Source organism: Hylobates moloch, unplaced genomic scaffold, assembly GCF_009828535.3.
Source record: "Hylobates moloch isolate HMO894 unplaced genomic scaffold, HMol_V3 SCAFFOLD_5, whole genome shotgun sequence".
In the NCBI taxonomy this organism is placed as follows: domain Eukaryota; kingdom Metazoa; phylum Chordata; class Mammalia; order Primates; family Hylobatidae; genus Hylobates; species Hylobates moloch.
Window position 1 is genome coordinate 20434812 of NW_026652280.1, and position 10789 is coordinate 20445600.

The following is a 10789-nucleotide window of genomic DNA, read 5'->3' on the forward strand; positions in this document are numbered from 1 at the left end:
TATGAGGTTTTACTCATGAAATCTTTGCCCAGACCAACGTCCTGGAGAATTACCCCAATGTTTTCTCCTAGGAGTTTCATAGTTTCAGGTCTTAGATTTAACTTTTTAATCCATTTTGATTTTATTTTTTGTATATATTGAGAAATAGAGGGGTCTAGTTTTATTCTTCTGCATATGGACATCCAGTTTCCCCAGCACCATTGATTGAAGAGCCTGTCCTTTCCCCAATGTACGTTCCTGGCACCTTTGTCAAAAATTAATTGGCTGTAAATATGTGGATTTATTTCTGGGTTCTCTATTCTGTACCATGGGTCTATGTGTCTGACTTTATGCCAGCACTCTGCTGTTTTAGTTAGTACAGCTTTGTATTATGTAGGTAACATGATATCCCAGCTTTGTTCTTTTTTTTTTTTTTTTTTTTTTTTTGAGAGGGAGTCTCAGGCTGCAGTGCAGCGGCGAGATCTCGGCTCACTGCAAGCTCCGCCTCCTGGGTTCACGCCATTCTCCTGCCTCAGCCCCCCGAGTGGCTGGGACTACAGGTGCCCGCCACCATGCCCGGTTAATTTTTTTGTATTTTTAGTAGAGACGGAGTTTCATCATGTTAGCCAGGATGGTCTCGATTTCCTGACCTTGTGATCCGCCCGTCTCGGCCTCCCGAAGTGCTGGGATTACAGGCGTGAGCCACTGCGCCTGGCTGCTTTGTTCTTTTTTTAAATCAGGATTCCTTTCACTACTTGGGGTCTTCTACAGTTCCCTATAAATGTTAGGATTGTTTTTTCCTTATGTGAAGAATGTCATTGGTATCTTGATAGGGATTGCGTTGAGTCTACAAATTGCTTTGGGTACTATGGACATTTTAACAATATTGTTTCTTCCAATCCATGAACATAGAATCTTTCCATTTTTTTGGTATCCGCTTCAGTTTCTTTCATCGATGTTTTATAGTTTTCATTGTAGAGATCTTTCACTTCTTTGATTAAGTTTATTCCTAGATATTTTATTTTATTATCATTATTATTATTTTTTTTTTAGAGATGTGGATCTCACTCTGTCACCCAGGCTGGAGTGCAGTGGGTTGATCACATGTAGCTGCAACCTTGAACTCCTGGGCTCAAGCGATCCTTTTGCCTCAGCCTCCTGAGTGGCTAGGATTACAGGTACAGTCTATGGGTCTGGCTCTTTTATTTTATGTGTAGCTGTGGTAAATGGAATTGCGTTCTCGGTTTCTTCTACAGATAGTTCACTGTTGGCATATAGAAATGCTACTGATTTTTGTATGTTAATTTTGTATCCTGCAATTTTATTGAATTTACAGTTCTAATAGTTTTTTTGGTGGAATCTTTAGGTTTTTCTAAATATAATATCATGTCATCTGAAACAAGGATAACTTGATGTCTGCTTTTCTAATTTGGATGTCCTTTATTTCTCTCTTATTTAATTGCTCTGGCTAAGACTTCTAGTACGTAGTTCTAGTACTATGTTGAATAAAAGTGGTGAAACTGGACATCCTTTCCTTGTTCTAGATCTTAAGGAAGGTTTTCAGTTTTCCCTGTTCAGTATTATATTAGCTGTGGGTTTGTCAAATATGGTCCGTGTTGTGTTGAGGTATATTCCTGTGGTAACAGTTGTAATGTCTCCTTTTGTCTATTTGGGCCTTCTCTCTTTTTTTTTTCTTAGTATGGCTAAAGGTTTGCCAATTTTGTTTACCTATTGTTTTTTTCAGTTTCAAATTTTATTTCATTAACTTAAAAGGTAGACAAAATGTTTATTTCAAATCTAATGGAAATTTATCTGAAACAAGTAACTTATTTCAAGTAACTTATTGTACAGTCCATTGTCCATTTTAAAATATTTTTTCTTCCAAAAAACTGCATTGAAAAACTAAAAATTTCTTTTGTACTGCATGAAAGCGAGATGCAAACTTCTGATGTAAATTTGTTTCACCGTCAACTTCGATGATAAAGACGAGAGGCACAAGGGTTCACAGCTCAGTTAAATGACACAAACAAAAAGCTTCTGTTTTCCTCCAATACAAATTCGAAGCCTCCATTCATGTCTCTGACAGTAGTACCACAAACTTGATGCTGATACGAGGTTACTTCTTTTTCTTTCTTTTCCCTTTTTTACTTCCCTCTCCTTGTTGAAGACTTTGGTCACCTCCTCCTATTTTTTGTGTCCTTCTTTTTAGTTTAGGTATTATTTCTGCTGCATACAACATTACTGACTTACATGATGGGAACTGTACGAGGCAGAGGCTGCCATCTTCCTGTTTGAGATGGACCCGGACTCTGCCTCTGTATTGGACATCACGATTCCATTTTCTGGAGTACATTTTATTTTTCTCAAGAAATACGTTAAGCCAACTTCTGAACCTACATCTTGAATCTCTGTAGCTGTAGGATTTTCAATAGCCGTACTTATGGGGATTCACCTTCCCTCTGTGATGGTGTTCTTATTATTTAAATAAGCAGGATAGATACAAATAAACCTGTCCTGCTTGGCCGGGAACTGCACGGCAGTGCAAGCCATCTTCACAAGAGTTCAAACAGCAACCTTGTTTACCTATTTTAAAAAAAAAAAAAAAAAAACTTTTTTTCATTGATCTTTTGTAATTTTCTTTAGTCTCAATTTTTAAATTTCTGCTTTGATCATAAATTTTTCTAGTAATTTTGCCTTTGGTTTGCTCTTGCTTTTCTAGTTAGGTTATTTATGTGAAGTCTTTCTATATTTTTGATGTAGGTGTTTATTGCTATAAATGTTCCTCTTTATATTGCTTTTGCTGTATCACAGGTTTGGGTATGGTGTGTTTCCATTTTCATTTGTTTCAGGAAATTTTTAAATTTCCTTTTTCATTTCGTGACCAGTGGCCATTCAGGAGCATGTTTAATTTCCATGTATTTGTGTGGTTTTCAAAGTTCCTCTAGTTATGGGTTTCTACTTTTATTCCATTGTGGTCAGAAAAGATATTTGATATAATTTTAATTTTTTAAAATTATTTGAGATTTGTTTTGGGACCTAACATATGGTCTAGCCTCGAGAAAGTTCCGTGTGCTGAGGAGAAAAATGTGTATTCTGCAGCTGTTGGATAAAAATGTTCTGCACATGTCTATTAGGTTCAATTGGTCTGTAGTGCAGATCAGGTTCGATCTTTCTTTGTTGATTTTCTACATAGATGATCTTTCCAATGCTGAAAGTGGAGTATGAAGTCCCTAACTATTATTGTATCGGGGTCTGTCTCTCTTTTTGGCTCTAATCATATTTGTTTCATATATCTGGATGCTCCAGTGTTGGGTGCATATATGTTTATAATTGTCACATCCTCTTGCTGAATTGATATCTTCATAATTATAAAATGACCTTGACTTTAGAGACAATCGCATTTAGCCTCTGCTGGTCCCTAGCTTACAACAACGACAACAAAACAAATGTGTGTGAAGGCCACTTCTTTCACGGCAATGATTTTTTTTTTCTTCCCATGAGCAGCTCTGGACTTTCTGCCTTGTCAGAATCTTTGGGAATGGAGCCTAGCATTGTTAATGTATTATCGAATTGTTTGCTAGTATTTTGTCAAGGATTTTTGCATCTATGTACATCAAAGGTGAATCTGCATTTTTTAGTGTTATTTATGCTCATTAAAGTTTGAGAGCCCTTGCTACGTGCTCTCTGGGGTAACTCAGTAGCAAAAACACACCTGTGAAATGTAACATGAAAGAGAACACTTCAGCCAGTGACTGCATATATGTTCCTGGGGGAGTTATGATAGTTGTCACCAAAGCAGAACTCTTTGAGAACAACAAAGTGGGAAGATCCAGCCCTTTGGACGGCTCCCCAGATCCTGAATGCCATCATACAACATGCAACTTTGGATTAATGTCAATACTCCAAGTACACTGACAGTTTGTGACTATGATTGTTTAGTAAGAAAAATGCATCAGGTGTCTGGACTATCAAAATAAAACAGAAAATTGCTGCCATGAGTATATGTAGGATCAAAACCAAGGCTGGTGGCTTTAGCGCCTTGCATATAAGGCTCAACAAAATGTTGATGTTGATCAGCCTCTGACATCATTCACTCTTCACCCCACCCAAATCTGACTTCTGCCCTTCCATTAAACCAACTCTCCCCCGGTCACCAGTGAGATGCTTTTTCTCTTTTCCATGATCTCATGGCCACATACCTAGATCTCTCCCTCCCTGGGTGATATGGAGGATGTTGATGAGTCCATATCACCCGTCTGATGGAGGAGTCCATACCACCCCTCTCTCCTGGATTCCTCCTGCAGTTCAGCCACTTCTTGTCATGCTCCTTTGTGGACTTCTCCACTCACCCTTTCAATGTTGGTGCTCCCCAAAGTTCTGTCTTCTTTGCTTCTGAGAAACAGGAAATTATTGTGGATAACCCCAGGTCATTCTCTAGTCTAATACCTTGAGGAGTGTTCTGGGTGGTTCTGCTAACTGAACCTAACAGATTCCTGTATCATTTGGAAAGTGAGAAGGCGTTACATATTAAACATCAGGCATTCACAACTCCCTAGAAGTTCCATCACTTCTTTGGACTTTATAAGGATTCTCTCATCTAAATTTTCCACCTTGAGGATCTTATTCAGTCTGGGAGGAAGTCTAGAAATGTGTAAGAGAAGCTTCTTCTCTTCTCATGAGAAGCATGTGGTCAGAGAGGTAATCTTGGAAGCAACAGACTGAAGAGGTTCTTTGAAAATAAAATTTAGGCCAGCTGCAGTGGCTCACGCCTGTAATCCCAACACTTTGGGAGGCCAAGGTGGGCAGATCACCTGAGGTCAGGAGTTCGAGACCAGCCTGGCCAACATGGCGAAACCCCATCTCTACTAAAAATACAAAAATTAGCCAGGTGTGGTGGTGCATTCCTGTAGTCCCAGCTACTCAGGAGGCTGAGACACAAGAATGGGTTGAACCCAGGAGGTGGAGGTTGCAGTGAGCCAAGATCATGCCACTGCACTCAGCCTGGGCAACAGAGTAAAACTTGGTCTCGAAAAAAGAAAAGAAAAGAAAATTTAAAGCCAGGTGCGGTGGTTCGCACCTGTAATCCCAGCACTTTGGGAGGCCGAGGCAGGTGGATCACCTGAGATCAGAAGTTCAAGACCATCCTGGCCAACATGGCAAAACCCCTTCTCTACTAAAAATACAAAAATTTTCCGGGTGTGGTGGTGGGTGCCTGTAGTCTCAGCTACTCGGGAGGCTGAGGCAGAAACTGCTTGAACCCCGGGGACAGAGGTTGCAGTGAGCTGAGATCGCACCACTGCACTCCAGGCTGGGCGACAGAAGGAGACTCCATCTCAAACAGGAAAAGAAAAGAAAATTTAAAAACACAGAAGTGGGCATTTTCCATGGGAAGTGTTTTTCCACTTAGTGTCTTATAGTCGACATTACTTTCAATGCCTTTGAGTGCAGCAGCCTGCCTTACTCCTGATGGCCAGGGAGCAAATAAGAAGCCAGCCCTTTGTAAACTATGACTTTCTACACAAGTGTCAGGAAGCTTTTGTATAGGCCATTGTTGAGTTTAAAAAATATTTCACAGCATTTTATTTATTCACTTAGCCACTAAAAATCAGAGTAGAAAACATAACATTTTTGGGATAAAAATAGGAAAAATGGTATTTCAGTGCTCTTTTTCATGTTTGTTTTCCATGTCAATTGAAAACGCATCTGGCCTATGAACCATGTATGAAGTGAGACCATGAGGTATGAGGGACTAAAATGTACCATCTTAAGGATGATTTGTGAAATTTGAGAATGAATCACAGGACTGCCCTTGGGTCTTTAATCCACTATCAAGCTCCAGTTGACTGTTCCTTGTGCCACCAGGTAGGAGGAGCTCTAAATGGCAGGCTGATTCTGTCAGGCTCTGTTCCTTCTTTAGTGAGAAGTCAAAATCAATCCATCTGCCTTTAAATCCACTGATTGAATCAAGAGAGCTTGAAACTGATAACCAAGAGGGAGGGGGAATGTATACCCAGACACAAGAAATTAACCAGATGCTGGAAAGGATATCAGGCATGTCCAGTGAAACAGAGAAATAACAGAGGAAGCTCCCAATAATTCTCAAGGAGAGGAAGAAACTCAGGCATTTCTATACCATTGCACAAATCAGGGAAAGCAGATAAAAATTAAATTGAGATTTTTAAAAAGAGAGGAATTCTACCTCATAGATGGGCTTGAGAAATGAGACTTACAAAGGAATATGGCAACAGAAGGTTGCATGTTTTCTCCAGACATAAACACTTAATAAAAATGCTACGATGTGGGTATAGACAAACAAATTCTAAAGTTTATAGAGAGAGGCAAAAGACCTAGAATAGCCAATACAATATTTAAGGAAAAAATCCAAGCTGGAAGACTGACACTACCCAACTTGAGGACTTACTATAAAGCTACAGTAATCAAGACGGAGTAGTACTGGTAAAAGCATGGACAAATTGATCAATAGAACAGAATAGACAGCCAAGAAATTCACATAAATATAACCAACTAATCTTTGACAAAGGAGCAAAAGCAATACAGTGGAGAAAAGATAGTCTTTTTAACAAATGGTGTTGGAAGAACTAGACGTCCACATGCAAAAACAATCTAGACACAGATCTTACACCTATAAAAATTAACTCAAAATAGATCACAGTCCTAAGTGTAAAACGCAAAATTATAAACTCCTAGAAGATAACATAGGAGAAAATCTAGGTAACCTTGGACATGGTGATGACTTTTTAGATATAACCCTAAAGGTATGGTCCACTAAAGAGATAATTGGTAAGCAAGACTCCATTAAAATTAAAAAACCTCTGCTCTGCAAAAGACAATGTTGAGAGAATGAGACTAGCAACAGACTGGGAGAATATATATGCAAAAGACACATCTGAAAAAGGACTATTATTTCAAATATACAAGGAACTCTTAAAATTCAACAGTAAAAAAATTACCCTATTTAAAAATGGGGCCAGGCATGGTGGCTCATGCCTATTATCCCAGCACTTTGGGAGGCCGAGGCAGGCAGATCACTTGAGGTCAGGGGTTTGAGGCCAGCTTGGCCAACATAGTGAAACGCTGTCTCTACTAAAAATACAAATATTAGCCAGGCGTGGTGGAAGGCGCCTGTAATCCCAGCTACTTGGGAGGCTGAGGCAGGAGAATGTCTTGAACCCAGGAGGCGGATGTTGCAGTGAGCCAAGATCATACCACTGCACTCCAGCCTGAGCGAGACTTTGTCTCAAAAAAAAGGGCAAAAGACGTGAACAAACACCTCACCAAACAAGGTATGCAGATGGCAAATAAATATGAAAAGATGTTCAATATCATATGTCATTAGGGAATTGCAAATTAAAACAATGAGCTACCATGACATACCTATTAGAATGGCCAAAATCCAAAACACTGAGAACACCAAATTATGGAAAGGATGTAGAGCAACAAAAGCTGATTCATCGCTGGTGGGAATGCAAAATGGTACACCTGCTTGGGAAGACAGTGTGGCCGTTTCTTACAAAACTAGACACAGTCACCATATGATCCACCAGTCGTGGATTGTTTCTTGGTATTCACCCAAGTGAGTCTGAAAACTGATGTCCATACAAAAACCTGCACCACTGAGGTTGCGCCACTCCACTCCAGCCTGGGTGAGAGAGCAAGACTCCGCCTCAAAAAAAAAAAAAAAAAAAAATACATAGAGAAAACTGAAATGTACATTACCAAGTGAAAAAAAAAAAAAAGCCTACCTGAAAAGGCTACATACCATGATTCCAACTATATGACATACTGGAAAAGGGAAAACTCTGGAGACAGTAAAATAATCAGTGGTTGAAGGTAGGGAGGGCTGAATAGGTGAAGCATAGGGAATTTTTTACAGCCGTGACACTATTCTGTATGGTGCTATGATGGAGGATAGACGTCATTACACATTTGTCTCAATCCATAGAATGTACAGCACGAAGAGTGGATCTCAATGTTAACTGTGGACTTTGGGTGATAATGATGCATCAGTATAGGTTCATTGATTGTAACAAATGAATCACTCTGGTGGGTGGTAAGTAGTAGTAGAGGCTGTGCCTATGTAGGGGTAGGAGGTATATGGGAAACCTCTATACTTTCCATTCAATTTTGCTATGAACCTAAAACTGCTCTCAAAAATAAGGCCTATTAAAGAAAATATCCTGCAGTATGGCAGAAGCTAAACACTAGTAGGGAAATCATTAAACCTGAGAAGAGGCAAATGACAGACAATGTTTGGGTGATGGAATGAAGAAGAGAGGGAGGCCAGAGGGAATCCCACAGAAGAAGGCCTGGCCACAGCACGTGTGGGTAGCGTTTGTTCCCCTCCTGGAACAGAACTGGTGCAGAAACAAGACTCGGTGTAAAAGAGGTTTCTGTCCCCCTACACCATCCTGAAGCTTCATGCAGCTAAAAGCAAGATCCCTGGGAAAAAATGTCCCTGCCATAGGATATGTCTGTAACAATCTAGGCGGGCAGATTTAAAATTCAGAGAAAATATGGGTAGAATTTTATGGCCACAGACAATAGAGAAGAGTGTTCAAGAGGATTTGGAGGCTTTAATTAATTCTAAGTACTCAAACTCAAGTGATCTTGAAGAAGAAATAGTAAAGCTCTGTTTGATTAAATCCAGGCATCCAATAAACTCTTGACTTGCCCTGATGCTAATTCTGGAGATAGGGAAACTGAGTCTGAATTTGTTAAAGAGTCCCTGTTTGGTAGGTTGAGGCAGGGCTTAAATCACGGTGTGACTCCCAACTCCTCCTTCTATCCTACCCTACCCCATACTCCTCATTTGAAATGAAGAGAACCTGGCCGGGCGCAGTGGCTCATGCCTGTAATCCCAGCACTTTGGGAGGCCGAGGTGGGTGGATCACGAGGTCAGGAGATCAAGACCATCCTGGCTAACACGGTGAAAACCCATCTCTACTAAAAATATAAAAAATTAGCCAGGCATGGTGGCGGGTGCCTGTAGTCCCAGCTACTCGGGAGGCTGAGGCAGGAGAATGGGCGTGAACCCAGGAGGTGGAGCTTGCAGTGAGCCGAGATCTCGCCACTGCACTCCAGCCTGGGCAACAGAGCGAGACTCTGACTCAAAAAAAAAAAAAAAAAGAAATGAAGAGAACCTGATGAACACAAGTGGTACAGGATGGATCTCAGCCCAGAATCTCAGGATGAGACTAAGTTGATCGCCCAGTGCCCTGGGCCAACGGCTACTTTGTAAGATGAGGGCTCACCTAGAAATCAAGTGACCATTCAGAGGTTAGCATCACCTTAGTGGGGGAAATGGTGGTGAGAGGATGACACATAGATGCAGTGTGTTTCTGTTTTTTCCTTATGCAATCTGAAAATAACTTCATGAAGCTGAGAAGGAAGATGTGAACAGTCAAGCATCCTAATCACATTTATTCTCAACTAATGTGTGCAGACGTCTGTTTCTCGGTGGTTCCCAATACTGACCACACATTAGTCACCTAGGGAGGTTTTTTTAAAGAACAGATGCCCAAGTTTGCTTCCTCTAAATTAGAGATTCTCCTGCCTTGCCAACTTAGAAAGGTTAGGCTTCTTCCTCTTCCCAACAGTGCTTCGTTTGCCCAGACTTGCAGGGACAGTGGCAGGTCCAAAATCTCAATAGAGGAGCGGTTTAGTGTCCACAATCTGGTTGTTGGAGTGTTTGTGCATGTCTGCAGGAGCTCTATTTTTCTAGTATTTGCATAATGTTAACATATTAATTGTCAAGGGGTAAAGGGGTAGAAGAGCAGGACTCAGGCCTGTGGCTTAGGAAATCAACCAGAGGTTCCACCACTCACCTCTTGAAAAAACTGAAGCTCACCCTACCCCATAGTAGGAATTTGCCAGTCTGGATGAAAACCTAAATTGATCTCAAATGCAGTATGGCAAACGCCATTTAACTTCTTCCTAAGTGTCTTCTTATAGCACAGTGTCGCCTTTGTGGATACACCAGGGAGCATCCTGAAATCCTTGCATCTGTGTTTTATAGTTTGTATTCTTCTTCCTCAGTGGGTATTACCTGTCTGGCCATTGTCTACCAGAAACCCTCTACTCTGATGCTTCTAAGCTGTTGCAAAGTGGAAAAGCAGTTGTGTAACCACGTGAGAAATGTGTCACATGAACACTGAAAAGCTCGCAATAAGAGGTTCTACCTGATGAATAAACTGCAAGCAGCTTGGATGTTCTAGTGCTGATTTTGTCTGCTCAGACACATCCTTGGTTCGTGTTGATATGTTCCAGATACTGAGGCTACAACTGAGATCCCCAAATAAAAGAACTTCAATCCAACATTAATTGCCATCACTCCCATTTTATAAGGACCAACAGCATCAGGGAGGTCAAAAGACATGTTTGTCGCTAAAATCCACAATTCAGTGGCACTGGCTGAGCCCCGTCAGGGTTCTTAGGTGTCTTTGCAAAGCTCGTTTCAGAATGTTAGGCATGTTCAAAGAATTACCAAAAAGCTTAGCCATGATAAAAGTTTTTTAAAAATTTAACTACGGAAGCCCAAGATGATAAAATAATATGATTTTGACCCAACATTTTAAAATACCAGTTTTAGGTAAGGGAAAAAAAATCCACTTTTTCTCAAGAAAACAATTTATTAAAGGGCACAAGAGAAGAATGTTTTTAGAAAGTATTCTGTAAATCTTTTTTTCTTTCACTTTGCTGATTTCAACAGGATGAGGTCCATTATTGTTGCAATAGCCTATTTTAGTAGAGAGAAAGGATTAAAGGGCAAGCTGTTCCCAACGGATCACTC

At 40.4% G+C, this 10789-nt stretch overlaps 1 pseudogene; it reads right to left on the minus strand.

The window, feature by feature from the left end:
- Window positions 1-2095: 2095 nt before the first annotated feature.
- On the minus strand, window positions 2096-4222 carry LOC116468071 (signal recognition particle 19 kDa protein-like; annotated as a pseudogene).
- Between the last annotated feature and the right edge of the window lie 6567 nt (window positions 4223-10789).